The following is a 14,152-nucleotide window of genomic DNA, read 5'->3' as shown; positions in this document are numbered from 1 at the left end:
GCAACCTAAATGCCCATCAACAGAGGAATAAAGAAGATATTGTACATACATACAATGAAATATTACTCAGCCCTAAATAATGAAATAACGCCATGTGCAGCGACATGGAAGGACCTAGAGATTATCATACTTTGTCACGTATTTCAAAGAAAGACAAAATCATATGTGGTATCTAATTTAAACAATGATACAAATGAACTGATTTACAAAACAGAAACAGACTTACAGGTATGGAAAACACATGGTTAGCAAAGGGGACATGTAGGCGGTAGGAATAAATCAGGAGCTTGGGATGAACACACACACACTGCTCTATAAGACAGACATAAAGCAATTATTCTCCAATTAAAAATAAATTTAAAAAAGATAGATAGCCAGCAATGACCTGTGGCATAGCACAGGGAACTCTCAATATTCTGTGATAATTTATATGAGAAAATAATCTGAAAAAGACTGAGTCGATGTGTATATGTAACAATCACTTTCTGTACACCTGAAAAAGGACATTGTAAATTAACTACACTCAAATAAAATTAAAAAGAAAAAAAGATTCTGTGCAATAGGAAGGGGAGAGAGGAGCTGACCGGCTGTTGCCCGTCTGCAGCTCAGTCTCTGAGCTGTTCTCACAGCTGCCAAAAGTGTCAACTGGCCATTATCTCTGAAGACCCTGAAATCCATAACCTTCTTGAAGATCCACCCCAGCTACAAGCTTGTTCTCTCCAAGATCCCACAGATCCTATGGCCCCGTGGCTTTCCCCTGAACAGGGCAGAACCAAGAAACTCACCTCAGAAGGCCTCCCTGCACCGAGGGAAAGGCCAACGGGTGTCGAGGCCTCCCATGGAGGAGGAGAGAGGGGAAGGGGAGGGCCCAGGGCTCCGGCGCTCATTCCAGGGCCTCCCCCTCACGTGGACTCTCCCTGCCTGGGGCTGGCCCATCCTTCCATGACAGGTCCCTGGGAGAGCTCACACTGAATGCGGACACTCCTGAGGCCCGTCTCCTGCTGTGCAAAGTTGGCCTGAGCCAATGGCGAGAGTGCTGCACAACCAGTTCCCTCGGTATGTGGGAATGGGGGTTTCCTCACACCGATGAGCAATCTCAGGCCCAGAGGCACGGGCTGGATGTCCTAAGATTCACCTCAGTTCTGACACTGTCTACCTAGGGATTACATTCGATTCCACAGTTCAGGGTTCAGTCCTTCAAGACTGCCCCCCGCCCCATTTCAGAGGCCAGTCTTCAATCCAGGTTGTTATCTGCACTTCTAACTGACCATTTGTAAATCAGAAGTTCCCACGACTCCCTCCCTTGAGTGCAATTAATTTGCTAGAGGGGCTTGCAGAACTCAGAAAATCTGTTTACTCACTAGATCACCAGTTTATTATAAAAGGATATAACTCAGAAATAGCCAGAACGGACCACAAATTATGGGCAGGGGCACAGAACTTCCATGTCCCTTCGAGGGGTACCACTCTCCCCAAATCTCTACCTGTTCACCAAACTGGAATCTCTCCAAATTCAGTCCTTTGGGGGTCTTATGGAGGTTTCTTTACACAGACATGATTGATTAAATCATGGGCCACTGGTGACACCTCCATCTCCAGCCCCTCTCCTTCCACTGAGGACAGTGCTGGAAGCTCCAACCCTCTAACCAGGTGGCTGTCCACTGGCAACCAGCCCCAAATACAGGTGAGCTCTGAAAGTCACCCCATTAACAAAAGACTCCTTTATGGCTCTCATTACATCAGAAATTCCAAGTCTTAAGAGGTCCTTAAATTGGAAGAATCAATATGGTCAAAATGACTACATTGCCCAAGGCAATCTACAGATTCAATGCAGTCTCTATCAAATTACCAATGGCATTTTTCACAGAACTAGAACAAAAAGTTTTAAATTTGTATGGAGACACAAAAGACCTCGAATAGCGAAAACAATCTTGAGAAAGAAAACCAGAGTTGCAGGAATCAGGCTCCCTGATTTCAGACTACACTACAAAGCTCCAGTCAGAAAATGGAATATTACTCAGCCATAAAAAGAATGAAGTAGGGACTTATCTGGTGGTCCAGTGGTCAAGATCCTCCACTTTCACTGCTGAGGGCCCAGGTTCAATCCCTGGTTGGGGACCTAAGATCTCAGGAGCTGTGTGGTATGGCCTAAAAAGATAAAAAGAATGAAGTAATGCCATTTGCAGATAGACCTAGGGATTATTATACTAAGTGAAGTAAGCCAAACAGAGAAAGATAAATATCATATGATATCACTTACACCTGGAATCTTTAAAAACAAAAAGATACAAATGAACTTATTTTCAAAACAGAGACTCATAGACATAGAAAACAATCTTATGGTTACCAAAGAGGAAAGGGGGTGGGGTAGAAGGAGGAATAATTTAGGAGATTGGGATTAACACATACACACTATGTGTGTGCCAAGTCGATTCAGTTGTATCCGACTCTTTGCAACCCCATGGAGTGTAGAACTCCATGGAGTGTAGGACAGGTTCCTCTGTCCATGGGCTTCTCCAGGCAAGAACAGACTACTAGATATAAAATAGAGTGCTTGCTTCAGCAGCACATATACTAAAAATGGAATGATTCAGAGAAGATTAGCATGACCCCTGCACAAGGAAGACCTGCAAATTCACGAAGCATTCCGTATTTTTGTTCTAGAAACATAATGAAAAGGAAGGTTCATCAAATATATGTTCGTTACCTGTGTGCCTGTCATCACTTTGAAAAATCTACAGTTAATATGGATGAGAACTGCTGATTGTTGAATAAAGTTATAGAATCCCCAAAATAATTAAAATAAAACAGATAACCAACAAGGACCTACTGACAGCACCAGGAACTATACTCAATACTTTGTAATAACCAAAAGGGAAAAGAAGCTGAAGAAGGATAAATACACACACACACACATAAAACTGCTGTGTGGCTGTACACCCAAAACTAACATGATATTGTAAATCAATTACACTTCAATTTTTTTTAAAAAATAGCAAAAGAAAAAGTCTTAGGAGCTCTGTACAGAAATGAGGATGAAGATCAAACATATATTTCTTATTGTAAATCATAGTATCACAGTTGTCAACCAAGAAATAGTGCAGGAAGCTGCAACAAGAAGAGAATTTATTGGGAGTTCTAAGAATTCCAATTCAAAAGATACATATTCAAGTAAAACCAAGAGAGTGTTCCCAGGAAGAGAGTTGGCGCTTATAGACGCAAAAAGTCACGAGGTTAAAAGTTGCCTGGCAAGAACTGTGATCAACTTGAATGTAAGCTGGAAAATATTTGTCCTTAAGGAATTGCAAATAATTTTAGGGTCCGGGAGATAAGTAGAAAGGCTGTGGTGAGTAATTTTAGGGTAAGGGTCTGATAAGTATCTTGAGTTTCTGGAAGATGTTTTGAATGATTCCATTATGACAGTGAGGGGTCAGAAGGTCTGATTCTACCCAGGCTGAGATGGACATAAGCCACACTCCTAAAGGGCCTCCAGGCTCTCTTAGCAATGGCAACTCCATTTTGCTTTTCCTTTCACCCAGTCTACACCTTGATCTTCAAACATGGATCCTTTATGGCAAAACCATCTTAAAAGTGGAAAGATATTGGCATACTGCTAGAATCCCATTTAGTCGTTAACAACTATCCAGTCCACAGCATTCCATATGAAAATGTCTCCCGCAGTGAGGTTGAAACGGAGGGCAGTCAAGAGTTAAATCCCTTAGACTCTAATTTGCTTAATACATAATGTCCCATAACCAAGCTTGCCTTAAATGTTCCTGCAAATTGTGTACTCTTCAAGATTTGCGTAGCTTAGACACAAAAAGTAGTGAGAGTCCTTTTATCACCCCCTACAGGTAATACCTGTGACATAAGGGTTGTTATGGTAACAGGTACTTCAGTTGTTTTTCAGGAACATGGAGCTAGTCTTGCCAAGTTCAAACTGGTTGGGACCATTGACCCTCCAGCTGGGCCTGCACGGGTGTCCAATGCCTGACTTTTTGATGTCAGGGCCAAAATCTCCACCCTTGGATCATGCTGACACCACCATGTTCTGAATGTGCAGCTCATGAAGAAGCATGTAACTCAGATATGGCTGTACAGAGCAGCCATTACCTCACCTTTTTCCTGCCTCCAATTAGCCAGAAAGTCAGCTGACAGCCTTCTGGGAGTTCCTTTATACATAACTTGCTGCTTTTAAGACTATTTTTGCCCCCTTTTTTTTTGCAAGCAGAGAGTGTTCTTAGGGAGGTTTTTTTGTTTTTGTTTTTTTTGACGTGTAATTGCTTTACAGGCTTTCCAGGTGGCTCATTGGTAAAGAATCTGCCTGCCAATGAAGGAGACACAGGTTTGATGCCTGGGTTGGGAAGTTCCCCTGGAGGAGAAAATGACAACAAACTTCAGTACTCTTGCCTGGGAAATCCCATGGACAGAGGAGCCTGGTAGGCTACAGTCCGTGGGGTCACAAAGAGTCAGACACAACTTAGTGACGAAACAACAACATAACTGCTTTACAATGTTCTGTGAGTTGCTGCAGTACTATGAATTGAATCAGCTAAGTGTATGTATATATATTCCCTCCCTCCCAGCCCACCCCTCTAGGTCATCACAGAGCACCGAGCTGAGCTCCCTGTGCTATACAGCAGCTTCCCGGAAGTTATCTAGTTTACACATAGTAACTATCTAGTTCACACATACATGTCAATGCTACATTTGATTCTCTTTGGGTGTATCCTCTTTGGGACTCTCTGGGTTTCTTGGACCTGGAGGTCTGTTTCCATTCCTAGGTTAGGGAAGTCTTCAGCAACTTTGTGGATATTGTGTTGTTTTGCTTTGTTTTACAAATTGAAGCTTCATGGCAACCTGGCATCAAGCAAGTGTACAGGTGCCATTTTTTTCCAACAGCATTTGCTCACCTGGTGTCTGTCACATTGCAGAAATTCTCACAATATTTCAAACTTTTTCAGTTATTATAGTTGATATGGTGACCAGTGATCTGTGATGTTACTATTGCAAAAATATTACAATTTACTGAAGGCTCAGATGATATTCAGCATTTTTTAGCAATAAAGGTTTTTAAGGAAGGCATATACATTGTATTTTTTAGACATAATGCTACTGCTCATTTATGTATAGTGCAAACATAACTTTTTTTTATCTTTAATTGAAGTATAGTTAATTTACAATGTGTTAGTTTCAGGTAGAAAAACTTTAAAAAAATTTAAATGGTTCTTTATTCATAAATTTGATGCAAGCTTACAAATTTACTATAGACTGCCAAATAAATCTGCAGTGAAAAATCAAGTCAAAAAAAAAAGCCTGCCCAACGTGCGGCTGTCAATCTGCTAGCCATCAGGACACTAAACAATTCAATAATGTATTCAAGATTCAGCCTTAAGTTTAAGGAAATTAAATTGCTTTAAAGAACTCTGCTTTGTCACCTGTTATCTGAGCAACTGGCAATCAGAACCTTATACAAATACAACACTGCTTTTATGTGCACTAGGAAACCCGAACATTTGTGCGACTCACCTTACTGCACTATTCGCTTTATTTTGATGGTCTGGACCTGTAGTATCTCCGAAGTCTGCACGCACTCTGTACACAAGTTCTTGAAAGGCCCTGGGTTAGAGGTGCCTCCCTGCAGAAGCCCCTCTGGTAAGATGGAAACAGTACCTGCTGGAGGGGTACACCTGACATCAAAGGCCTTTCCGAACTACTGGAGGCCGTGGCTTCCCTGTACTCAGTCCCTCACCTGAGCTCCTTGAGCAAGTGATGATGGGGGTGGGGCGGCTGCCTCCTCCTCGCAGACACCTGGGCTGTCGCTAAGGGCCTGGGGGTTCGATCCAGAGCCAAGGGACAATTTTCTCACATAAGGCAAGCCGGGGCAGGGCACCCCGATATTGAAAGAATTAGCAGAGACCCCCAACTCGCTCACTGTTACCCCTGTTTCCGCACGTGCTAACGGTTCCACACCGGAAATTCTCCTCCACGACATCGCAGACTCCCCAGGCCCTCCACGCCCCTCCCGCTGGGACCCTCCCCACCCGCTTGAGACGTGGGTCCACGGGACCTGGGCACATCGAGAATTCACACTTTAACAACTTGAGTTCAAGGGAGGGGAACCCTGCCTCCCGCGATTACCATAGAGGACTGCATCTTCTGCTCCCAAAGCAAACAAGGAGGCCGTCCAGGTGCGGACGCGTTCCACGGAGATCCAGCGCTCCTGCGGGCGGGCTGATTTCCTCGGCCACTGACTGCTCTGCAGCCACAGCCATCGCCCTCTGACTCCGGGCCCCTCCGCACCACCCCGGTCTGGGGCTCCCCCTCAAACAGGTGGTCTCTTCCCTGACTGCGTGTGTCTCGTGCCCTCTGCATCTCCAGACATTACTGGCTCTAACCTGGGCACTCACTTTTCATTAGGACAGCCTCGTTTTCTTTTTGGCTGCGCTGCTCAGCTTGCAGGGTTAGATTTCCCACCAGGGACTGAACCTGGGCCCTTGGCAGAGAGTGAGCAGAGTCCTGACCACTGGACAGCCAGGAAGTCACCGGAAGAGCCTTCTGAAAGAGACTCCCCTTAGGTCTCTGTTAAGCAAGTTATCCCTGAAATGGACCAAGATAGGTCCATTTGCTTGATTCTCCCCCCCCCCCCCCGGCCAGGGCCTGCACACCCGGCAGACCAGTTACCAGCCACCCCCATCCCCCCACCAGTTCCATTTCTAGTCATCTCTTGGCAATCCGCAAGCTTTACCCCTCCAAGACAGGGTCCTTTCTCTTCTGTCCTCTGACTCCACTTCTCCTTCCACTCTGGTTTTTCCATCTTCTCATCATCGGCTTGGAGAAGGCAATGGCACCCCACTCCAGTACTCTTGCCTGGAAAATCCCATGGAAGGGGGAGCCTGGTAGGCTGCAGTCCACGGGGTCGCTAAGAGTCGGACACAACTGAGCTACTTCACTTTCACTTTTTCACTTTCCTGCATTCGAGAAGGAAATGGCAACCCACTCCAGTGTTTTTGCCTGGAGAATCCCAGGGCCGGGGGAGCTTGGTGGGCTGCCGTCTTCGGGGTCGCACAGACTTGGACACGACTGAAGCGACTTAGCAGCAGCAGCATCGGCTTTGCACTGGTGACCTGATCGAGGGCAGATGGTCCAATGTGACCCCTCATGGCTGTGTGGCCCCCAGGCAGATGCTCGGTAAGCGCAAGTGTGAGATCATTTTTTCTAAAACCCTGACAGGAGCTTCCCTGGTGGTCCAGTGGATAAGACTCCCCCTTCCAATGCCGGGGGTGGGGGGCGGTAGTTCGTCCCTGGAGGGGGAGCTAACATCCCAAATGATGCCTTGTGACCAAAAAAACCACAAAAACAGAAGCAATATTGTAAGAAACTCGATCAAGACTTTAAAAATTGTCCACATCAAAAAAAGTTAAAAAGTAAGCGTTGTTTTTGTGTGTGCTCAGTCATGTTTGACTCTGTGACCCAACGGACTGTAGTCCCCTAGGCTCCTCCGTCCATGGGATTCTCCAGGTAAGAACACTGGAGTGGGTTGCCACGCCCTTCTCCAGGGGATCTTCCCGACCCAGGGATCGAACCTGTGTCTCCAGCATCTCCTGCATTGGCAGGCGGGTTCTTTACCACTGTGCCAAAACTATTTAATAAAAAAAATACAAAAAATAAAACCCTGACAATGGAGGGGCCACCTTCAGGCTGGCGGCTCTCCCTGTTTACAGAGGCTACAAGGGTTGGCAAATGAAAGCAGACCCTCTACTAACTCACAGGAAGTAAACATCATTGCCTGGAGACCAATCCCTGGCACAGTCTGAGTGTCTGAAAGAGGGAAGGAAACTCTCTGCTTGGTAGAGATGAGCCAAACTTGGAGATGAGACTACGGTGAGAAAGCTACAAAGCGTGGTCAGATCCCACAAGAGCCGTGGAAACCCACGATCCACAGCTTTCTTCCCGGGAATCAGCACACTCAGCTGTTCATCAATATACAGTCAGCTCAGCCAGGACCCCAGTCAAGCTCATCAAGCATCAGTGCTTGATGTGGCTGTGACTGAATGACTTTGCACAGCCAGGACGACGGGTTACACTCTTGGGCCAGCCATCATGCAGATCCAACACTGGAACATACTGCTCCCACCCGCGACGGCACCGCAGGGTGGAGCAGGGGGATGCTTGGGGAGCCCTGTTGGAAGAGCTCAGGGCTCTAGACCACCCAGCCCTGAGCAAGGGATGGACTCCCTTTCCAGGCAACAGGTCCTCTGGAAGCAGCGTCTAGTGATACTCACCCCCAGACTCCTATACGTGGAACCCTGCCCCCAGCTGGCCCTGCACAGAAGCTCAGCTGGTTATAGGGACTGTGCTCCCGTAATCTGTCCCGTGCCTCAAGGGACAGCCCCAGGAAGCAGCACCCATAGGTTCTCCCTCGCCTGCAAACAGAGGTGTGCCCAGGGTCTCCATGTGCTTCCGATGCTGATGAAATGCTCAGGGGATGAAGGGCGGCCACCCGGCCCATAGCTGAATGTGCCCCTGCAGACCCCGGGGGGCTCCTCACAACCGGGTCCCCTAGGAGCAGCAGCAGATATGCAGTTCCGCCCTCAGCGAAGCCCCCAGGTTACATCAAGGTAGTCTGCACCCTGCTCCCGACCAATACGTCCACCAACAGTCACATGGGAGAGTCGCCTCCCACGATCCTCCACAGCACCTCACCTCAAGTGAGAAGGACTTCTCACTGGAAAGGACACCATCTCAGACCACATGGCCCCTGCCCAGGAGTTTGCCTTTGGAGGTGCCTTTGCCTCCTTCACCAGAGATGGCCCCCCGGGACACACCACCCCCTCGGAGACCTCACCACTTGCCCAGATGTTGAAATATTGCTCGGTGTTACCCAAATCTTTGAACAGATTTCCAGGGCCCCCGAATTCACTGACCTGTTTTCGTGGCTGGATGTTGTAAGTCTGGGACACCAGCTATGGAGTGCATTTCAGACTGTGTATTACTATTGGGCTTGCACATTTAGGATTTAGAGCTGTATTTTATTGGTCACAACTTGCCCTATCCCTGAGTTATAACTTATCTGCTACCCAGGCTGCTAATGTCTTTATCACTGACTCCAGTGCCTCAGCATCACAGGGTAGATTGTAGTGTAAGTGCCAGACAGGGGTTGTGTGTGTGTGTGTGTGTGTGTGTGTGTGTGTGTGTGACTGAATTTATTTCATCTTTACTGTGAATTCTGAATAAAAATGCAGAGTAAAAGTTAAAGTGTTAGTTGCTCAGTCATGTCCAACTCTTTGTGACCCGTGGACTGTAATAGCCCATCAGGCTCCTTTGTCCATGGAATTATCCAGGCAAGAATACAAGAGTGGGTAGCCATTCTCTTCAGGATATTTTCCCGACCCAGGGATTGAACCCCGGTCTCCTGCATTGCAGGCAGATTCTTTACCGTCTGAGCTACACAGAACATAATCTGAATTAATATGTAGAGAAATAAAATTTTGGCAAAACAAAAACTACTGTTTAGGGAAGTTAAACTGTATACTAGTATTTTCTGTATATATTACAGGTAACATTCCAAGACATCAGTTCCATGGTTAAAAAAAATTTTTAAATATGGTTCCATGGTTAAATAAAATTTAAAAAAATACTGTGCATACTGAAATAATGATAGAAGTGGAAATTTAAGTTTTCATATTAATAAGGAAGCCCAGCTTGTTAAAGCAGCATTAATATCATTCACATAAGATTTTAACTTATTGTACGTTTTTGTAGTTCAGTAACTGTTCCTGAAGAGCAGATTCACTGGAAAAGACCCTGATGCTGGGAAAGATTGAGGGCAAGAGGAGAAGAGGATGACAGAAGATGAGATGGTTGGATGGCATCACCAACTCAATGGATATGAGTTTGAGTAAACTCCAGGAGATAGTGAAGGACAAGAAGCATGGAGTGCTGCAATTCATGGGGTTGCAGAGAGTTGGACACGACTTGGCGACTGAACAACAGCAACAAATGCCCTTTATAATAAAAAACAAAAAGTGTTATTTACTTAGGACAAAAATAAGAATGTAAAGAAGGAAGGAAGAGCAAAATATTTTTATATGCTTATTCAGAGACACGGAATTTTTGTGAATTTAAGAGGAATGAAGATATTCAAATAGTAATAGAAAATCATTAGACTTATCTGAATGTTCAAATGCTTGTGTAAGTTTTCAATCCATCTGGTTTGATAAAACCAAAACTTTGAACACAAAGCAGAAAAGTTAACGTTACTTTTTTATATGTTCCCAAGTATCAAACTGCATCAATTTATTATGAATTTAAAGAACACAGATTTTAAAACTAAAGTACAGAAGTGCCTGATTCTTTTCAACTCCAATTCCACAAATACTAGCATCCCAAAGTAACATGTAAACAAACCTCTATGCTGCTTAGTGAATTCTCTCCAATTTCTAGAATAAATTTGTTTTTTTTAAATTTTAATGCAAGTGCCTGACAAACCTTGGATTGAAGAGACATCCACTGCAAAGACAACTGAGTCAAACACACTGCCAGTCATATGACTGGATAGAGACCCAGCCCACCCCCACGTGACGCTGCAGCTGCTGGCTGGAAGACCCCACTCTGAGAACTCTCGCTAGTGGTTAAGAGCACTGCTTTGCCGCGTGGAGAAGGGGCTCCTGCCTCCTAAAGCCCACAGTCTAACTAGAGAAGGTCCAGTAAACGGGTGACTCCAGAGGACCATCATTAGCTTCTGGCTGGGGTCAGGGGGGACTAGGCACCGCGTGCAAGCTCGGAGGAGGGAGCTCCTAACTCTGGTTGAGGCAAAGGAGGCCTAATCAATTAGAGGAGCTGCACAATGCCAAGCTGTTGGTCACCATCCTTGATTTCCTTCAGTCCCACAGACTGAGCAGGACCCCCAACAGTGGTCCATCTCTGCTGCCCCAGGGTTTCCAGGAGCCCCTAACTATCTCCGTAACACTGCAGACCAGGACATGGCAGCCCCTCCTGCCTCTCTGCCGTCATCATGGGCTCTGCACCCCCTGGCAGTTACTGTGGCAGCGTCTCCCCCATCCGGCCTATGGGGAAGCCCGAGAACTCCTCACCCAGGCTGGGGCCCCTCCGTCCCACACATTCCCTCCCAGCCCTCCCACGGAACAGGCCGACTCTGAGCCTGCATCACACAGCATGGCCTCCCTACCCAGCCCTTCTCTCAGCCTTACCGCCCTTCTCCCGCTGCCTGATGTCTTGACACGGTCACTCTGGCATATGGGTCGGGTGCTGGCTTCCGGCTTCTAGGAGCCATCCAGGCGGCATGTTGGCACCACACCAGGGGACCCCGCTGGGGTGTTCAGTCCTGTATCCCAGGAGAAAGCTCCCTAGTCCCTAAGCTCTCCCGGCTCCGATTTCATGGTCTGACCCTGCTTGACCCCGGGCTCACCTGGCCTTGGTGGCAACAGGCCTGCCGCTCCCTCGGGACACAGCTTCTTTCCTCTCTTATCAGACCCGCACGAGCTCCGTGGACTGACTGGGGGAGCCTGTGGTCCTGCTGGAGCCCGACCCTGGGGAGCAGAGCTGCCTGGGTCTCACGTTTAACCTTTGGAGCTTGGCAGAGCTGGCTTCACCCTGGACCTCGTCCTTAGCTTTCTCACTGGCTGACTGTGGTGGTGAGGTTGGGGGCAGCTCTTTCTGTGTACCACAGAGGCTCACTGGCCTTCAGGCCTAGCTTTTTAATTGCCAGTGAATCACTCTCAGCTTTTCCTTTCCTTTTTCCCCGAAGCCTGAATTGTCTTAGCAACGGCCACACCGTCTCACCAGCCTTGGAGTTGCTCCCTTCCTCTCCGTTTCTCAAACTCTTGACACAGGGACCCCATTAGTGAATCATCCCCCAGCAGATTACCATCCCGTCCATCGCGGTGGACGTTGTAACAACAGTTTCATCATTACCTTGTGCCATGGGCAGTGCTCCACAGCCAAGGGTGAAGGTGTCCTCAAGCCCAGCAGGCAGAGAGCAGCAACTCCAGCGTGCGCTCCCTGGGCTCCACCCGCTCCCGGACAATTCGAGCTTCCAGGGAGCAGAGGCTGAGACAGAGGTTGGCACCAGGAAATGCATCAGGGAAGACTTCTGGGATCAAAACCTGCAAAGGGAAGGGATGGCGTTTTAAAACAAAGCTGACCAATCAGCAATGTGGACGGCCTAGAAAGGCGGCATGCCCTTGGTCAGTAAACTGCGAGCACTGACCGCTGAGGGCTGTGCGTTGGCAACACTCCCTGAAGCTGGGGTGTCCGTCGGCCCTGGAGCAGGGTCTGCGCAGATCATGCCCGTGTCCATTAGCTGTGGGCACAGATGCTGGATGATGGATGACTATGAATGGTGTGACCCTCCACATGTGAATGACGACCATTCTCTTCTGATCTGTCCAGACATGTCAGTTAAGCAGGAAGCCCGGTCATCTGTAGACAGAAAAGGATGGCAGCATGCACTGTGTCTAACACAGAACAGGAATACTGAATGGGCTAAGTGAAGTAAGTCAGAAAGAGAAATACCCTATGATACCACTTATATATGGAATCTAAAATATGATGTAGGACTTCCCTAGTGGTCCAGCAGTTAAGACTTCATGCTTCCATTGCAGGGACACGGGTTCAGTCCCTGGTAGGGGAAGATTCCACACACCACTCAGCACAGGCCAAAAATAAATTAATTACATTAAATATGACATAAATGAACTTATCTATGAAACAGAAATAGAATCAGGAACATAGACATTAGACTGGTGGTTGCCAAGGGGGAGGGGGTGGGAGAGGGATGGGTTGGGAGTTTGGGGTTAGCAGATGCAGATGATTATATAGAGTGGATAAAACACAAAGTCCCACTGTGTAGCACAGGGAACTATATTCAATATCCTTTGATAAACCATGATGGAAAACAATATGAAAAAGAATATATATATGCATAACTCAATCACTTTGCTGTACAGCAGTAACTTAACACAACATTGCAAATCAACTATATGTCAATTAAAATTTAAAAATAAATAGTAAAAAAAAAAAAGAATACTATATGAGGCAGCCTTAGCAGGGCCCATAAGCAGATCCTTCCCTACAGTGGGTCTGTTTACAAACTGGGACAGACTCTTAATAATGGAATTTTTTATTTATCTATACCTTTCAGTTTAACACCTAATTGGAAACTACTTGGGTATGCTAATCTAGTTTTTAAGCTGCAATTTTTTATGACATTTAAATACGGAGCAAATATTCCTTTGAAAATTTAGCATCCTAACAGAGATGTGCTGTTAAGTGCAAATTACACACTGGATTTCAAAGAAATAATATGAGAAAAAGAATGTAGAATACAGCATTAGTAATTTTAAAACATATTGAAATGATATTATTTGGATATGTTGTTAAATAAAATACATAAGTAAAATTAATTCACATATTTCTTTTAAAGTTTTTAGAAAGGCTTTAATAATATCATCTAAAATCATCCATTTGCCTCATATTACATTTCTAAGTCAGGCTTCTCAGGTAGCACAGTGATAAAGAACCTGCCTGCCAATGCAGGAGACTCAGGTTCGATCCTTGGGTCGGGAAGATCCCCTGGAGGAGAAAACGGCAACTCACTCCAGTATTCTTGCCTGGAGAATCTCATGGACAGAGAAGCCTGGTGGGCTACTCCAAGGGGTCGCAAAGAGTCAGACACGACTGAGTGACTGAGCATGCATGCATGCACGCAGCTTTCTTTAGTAAGTCAGAAGCCTGACACAGCCTCACAGTTTTCACATGGGCCATGAGGTGGCAATTTTATCCTGGCATTCAGGTTTTCAGACTCCAGGAGGTGGGTTGGCGGGATGGTGGGCAGAGGTGAAGGCAGGTCTTGCTGCTGCTGCTGCTGCTAAGTCGCTTCAGTCGTGTCTGACTCTGTGCGACCCCCATAGACGGCAGCCCACCAGGCTCCGCCGTCCCTGGGATTCTCCAGGCAAGAATACTGGAGTGGGTTGCCATTTCCTTCTCCAGTGCATGAAAGGGAAAAGTGAAAGTAAAGTCGCTCAGTAGTGTCCGACTCTCAGCGACCCCATGGACTGTAGCCTACCAGGCGCCTCCATCCATGGGATTTTCCAGGCAAGAGTACTGGAGTGGGGTGCAATTGCCTTCT

General features: G+C 46.6%; 1 non-coding gene across 1 annotated transcript; it reads left to right on the top strand.

Moving 5' to 3' along the window:
* Positions 1-2,550: 2,550 nt before the first annotated feature.
* LOC145515907 (U6 spliceosomal RNA) lies at positions 2,551-2,657 on the top strand. The gene has a single exon (XR_014061115.1). It is a non-coding gene; the product is annotated as a U6 spliceosomal RNA (small nuclear RNA).
* Positions 2,658-14,152: the final 11,495 nt, after the last annotated feature.

Source organism: Giraffa tippelskirchi, chromosome 7, assembly GCF_054371585.1.
Source record: "Giraffa tippelskirchi isolate mGirTip1 chromosome 7, T2T-mGirTip1v1.2.pri, whole genome shotgun sequence".
Lineage (NCBI taxonomy): Eukaryota > Metazoa > Chordata > Mammalia > Artiodactyla > Giraffidae > Giraffa > Giraffa tippelskirchi.
The sequence above is the reverse complement of the archived record's forward strand: the minus strand, read 5'-3'. Positions and strand labels throughout refer to the sequence as shown.